We start from the raw sequence: 4,844 nt of genomic DNA, 5'->3' as shown, positions 1-4,844 counted from the left end.
ATAAATATGACATTTCTCACCGTACAAGTAATGCCGCCATATCTTCAGTGCAAATACAAAAGCAGCTAATTCAAGATCATGTACTGGGTAATTTCTTTCATGTGGTTTAAGTTGTCTTGAAGCATAGGCTATTACTTTACCTTCTTGCATCAAAACACAACCTAAACCATTTAATGAGGCATCACTGTAAATAACAAATTCCTTACCGGTTCATTTGCACTAATACAGTGCTTTCGTTAATAGGTCTTTCAATCGGTTGAAACTTTGTTGACATTCATCAGTCCACTCGAACATTACATCTTTCTGCAATAATCAAGTCATTGGAGAAGCTATCATAGAGAATCCCTGTACAAATCTCCGATAATAACCAGCTAAACCCAAGAAACTTCTAACTTCAGATACATTATTCGGTGGACTCCAATTGACAATAGCTGAGATTTTACTTGGATCTACCCTGATGCCTTCGGTAGATACAATGTGTTCAAGAAAACCCACTTCTCGAAGCCAAAATTCACATTTACTGAATTTAGCATACAACTGCTTCTCTCGTAGAATTTGCAACACAATTCTCAAATGTTCTGCATGTTCTTCTTCATCCCGAGAATAAACCAAAATATCATCAATGAATACTACTACAAATCTGTCTAAGTACGGTCTGAATATCCGGTTCATCAAATCCATGAATACTGCAGGTGCATTAGTTAGCCCAAACAGCATAACTAGAAACTCATAATGCCCGTACATGGTTTTAAAGGCTGTTTTTGGCACATCTGACTCCTTTACTCGTAACTGATAATAACCTGATCGAAGATCAATCTTTGAAAACATAGTAGCACCTTTCAGCTGATCAAATAAATCATCAATCCGGGGTAACAGGTACTTATTCTTTATGGTTACTTTATTAAGCTGTCGGTAGTCGATACACAATCTCAAAGACCCATATTTCTTTTTCACAAACAGAACCGGAGCACCCCAAGGTGAATGACTCGGTCGGACAAAACCCTTGTCAACAAGCTCTTGCAACTGTGTCTTTAACTCTTTTAATTCTATAGGAGCCATTCAGTATGGAGCTATGGAGATCGGAGTAGTTCCCGGAATCAAATCTATAGAAAATTCCACTTCTCTTTCTGGTGGCAATCCTGGTAATTCTTCTGGAAACACATCGAAAAATTCACATACCACCTGAACTGCCTGTATCTTTGACTCAGATACCTTGGAGTCGAGTACATAAGCCAAGTAAGCATCATACCCCTTTTTGACATACCTCAGGTCGCCATTATGAAATCATATCGATAACCCTCCGTCTCGATCAGATTTAACCCGAGCAACTCACCATTCGACATTTTAGCACAATATATTTTTGTTTACAATTTACTACCGCATCATCTTTGGGTTAACCAATCCATACCCAATATCACGTCAAATTCATCAAATGGCGGTAACATCAAATCGGTAGGAAACAATAACCTCTTACCATCGGTGGACAATTTTACAAATTTTATCCACTAACACAGACCGCCCAGGGGTTCGAGACTTTAACCACAAATTGATGAGGTTCAACAGATAAATTTTTAACAATTGCAAGTTTAACACTTATATATGAATCGTAGAACCAGGATCAATCAATGCGATAATATCAATTATCAAGTAAAGAAAATGTACCATAATAACATCGGTCTGTGAAGCACCTTCTCGCACGAATGGCATATGTCCTAGCGGTGCTCGTACCTCGAGCCTACCCATAGTATCTTTTGTAGCTCCTCGACTACCATCGACATTACCGGATGGTCGAGGTGGTCCGCCTCGAAACTAGATTACTCGGCCGATATATGTTCAACTTCTTTTTCAACCCTTTCTGGACAATCTCTGAGGAAATGGTCAAAAGAACCACATCGGTAACAAGCCCCACTCTTAAATCGGCATTCACCAAAATGAGCTTTATTACAGTACTGGCATCTCGGTTTAGAAGTGCCAACACTGCCAACACTGGTCACTGATGGAGTAGAAGGCCTTGGATTAGTGCGTTGAGAACCTCGCTCTTTGCCCAAATACCCAATGGCTGAAGTAGAACGATCTTGATATTTCTTCAAGTTCTTTGAAGCAGAAAACTGGGATTTTCCCATCGGTCTTTTACTAAAAATTTGAGCTTCCCTCTCAGCCTGTTTCTTTTCTTTGCTCAATTCTTCTGCTTTATAAGCTCTCTCGCCAATGTAGCAAACTCGAATTTCAAGAATTCGATCATTAACTTAATGTCTTCATTCAACCCTTCTTGAATCGTTTGCACATTTCACTTCGATTGTACCCATTCTCGAGCATATTTACTCAATCGAACAAATTCTCTTTCATATTCGAGATCTTGATCTATTGCCCTATTTCATTTCAAGAAATTCTTTTCTTTTCGGTCAAGGAACCTCTGGTGATATTTTTTTTTTCGAACTCGATGCGAAAGAATTCCATGTAATTTCTTCTTTGGAACAACTGAAGCTTTAGTATTCCACCAATGGTAAGTTGTATCTTTTAGCAGTGAGACGGCACATTTCAGACATTCTTCTGGTGTACAAGATAATTCTTCCAGAACCCGAGTAGTGTTTTCTAACCAGAATTCAGCCCATTCGAAATCATCATCAACTGCTGCTCGAAATTCTTAAGCCCCATATTTTCGAATTTTATCTACTGGAGCTTTTCCTTTTCTGACAGATTCAGTACCTGTACCTTGTGGGATCTCGGGAACCGTGGAGGAGTAGGAGGGAGCTTGAACTTTGCACTCTGAGGTTAGTTCTTAAGTATTGATTAAACCATTCATTCATCATTTGAAAGAAGGCTATTTTTGCCTCCTCCCCTCGACCCTCTGTCTCGGGCCTTCGACTGCTAGTTTCTTCTCTTTGTACGGAAGCCGGAGCATGACTCCCAGCTTCCTCAGATTGAGCTCGGTCAGATGACATTACTATAAGAAAAACACATTTTAAATGGTCAGGAGATATCACACTATCAATAATAATTTAAATGGCATGTATAACTAATCCCGTATTTGCTACATCGGTCCTAGAACCGGCTAAACCGTAGCTCTGATACCAATAAATGTAATACCCCTACCCGTATTCATTGCCGGAATAGGGTACGAGGCATTACCGGAGTTTACGAATTAAATTTTTTTTTATATTCAATATAGCCCTTTTATAAATATCTAACCTTCCCTGTAATATTAAATCGAGACCAATCCACATCAACCAAATCAATTCAACATATTTTCATGATAGATTCATGCATTTATATAAGATAACGTCATCACATATCTATAACCAGGTTTGTTAACCATACTAATGGCTAACTTTACATTTATTTCACGTTAACATTTACTTTGTTAGCTTATACATGCCATTGATTTCCAAAATAAAGTTTCTTTATATACCGAAATCCTGAGGTTGACAGTGTGATGTGTCTCCGACCAAATCCGACCTCCGAGCTCTTAACACTACAAAATAGGGAAAAAGGAAACGGGGTAAGCACTTCGTGCTTAGTAAGCTCATGTAACAAGAATTATACTTACCTAATATTTTCAATACAATACAATAAACATCCATATATCCATTCAACGCATTATTACCCTAATATGCACAAACTCAACATTCAAGTTAGTACAATAATTTCCATGTACCAATAATATATACTATGATTTCCATTTCCTTGTTATTTTTCCATATTTATCCCGTTGAATTTCTTGGAATTTTTGATGGATTTTCAGAGGTACACTTTTAGTGTACAATTCCGGGTCTGTCAATTCATATTCATGTGCGCACATTTCCATTTCAGAGAGCACACTCCCGCGAACCTCAACCTTGCAGCGGGATTACCAGTCCAGGCTAAATCCCCTGCAATATAAACTCATAGAGTATTGTCGGGATTGCCAGTCCAGGCTAAATCCCCTACAACGACAATTACTCTAATGAGCTTGGATCTGAATTACCAGTCCAAGCTAAATTTAGACCCTAATTCGGATTACCCGTCCGGGCTAAATCCATTTTACACATATTCTTCGGGAGGGCTATATCAGGATAGGATCACCCGTTTGGGCTAGATCCTTTTTACCGTCAATTCCTTTTCAGAGATCCATCGAATTTTCCTTTCATTCAACCGGGATTTCTTCCCATTTTATCAAATATATCAATGTTTCATTAATTTTCATACAATGAACACTCAAATCATATTCACATCAATAACATACAATCTCAAGCATTTCAGAATATAATTCAAGTTACACGAACTTACCTTGATACTTGTTTGTAAACAGTAAAAATCTACTAATCCCGAACTTTTTCCTTTCCTCGATCTAGCTTCGTATTTGAATCTTCTGGATCTAAATAAATAAATTTAATTATCAATTTAATACATTTCATGTTCATATGCAATAGTCTCTATAATTCAACTATTATTTATAGTTCATTCAAAGCTGTCTACTTGAGTCATAGTCACTAAATTATTTATAACTTGAGCTACGGAACTAAAAATTAAGATCCGTTAATTTTCCCTGAAACTAGACTCATATATATTTTTACCATAAAATTTTCAGAATTTTTGGTTTAGCCAATCAGTACAGTTTATTCATCAAAGTCACCCCTGTTCTGTTGTCTAACAGTTCTGACCCTTCTTCACTAAAAATAAATTATCTCTTTATACAGAATTCAAATGATTTTATCGTTTGTTTCTATTAAAAATAGACTCATTAAGAATTATAGACATATAAATTTAAGTCCCTAATTATTTTTATTCAATTTTTTATAATTTTTCAAACTTAGAACAGGGGAACCCGAATTCAATCTGACCTTGTCTCATAAAATTCATTATAT

At 36.9% G+C, this 4,844-nt stretch overlaps 1 long non-coding RNA gene across 1 annotated transcript; it reads right to left on the bottom strand.

Annotated features, from left to right (window-relative positions):
* Window positions 1-3,245: 3,245 nt before the first annotated feature.
* Window positions 3,246-4,382, bottom strand: LOC128281538 (uncharacterized). Its single transcript, XR_008271763.1, has 2 exons — window positions 4,267-4,382; window positions 3,246-3,472 (listed from the first exon to the last, which is right to left on the bottom strand). It is a non-coding gene; the product is annotated as an uncharacterized LOC128281538 (long non-coding RNA).
* Between the last annotated feature and the right edge of the window lie 462 nt (window positions 4,383-4,844).

Source organism: Gossypium arboreum, chromosome 10 (assembly GCF_025698485.1).
Source record: "Gossypium arboreum isolate Shixiya-1 chromosome 10, ASM2569848v2, whole genome shotgun sequence".
Lineage (NCBI taxonomy): Eukaryota > Viridiplantae > Streptophyta > Magnoliopsida > Malvales > Malvaceae > Gossypium > Gossypium arboreum.
Note: the sequence above shows the minus strand (reverse complement) of the source record. Positions and strands in the feature narration are given on the sequence as shown.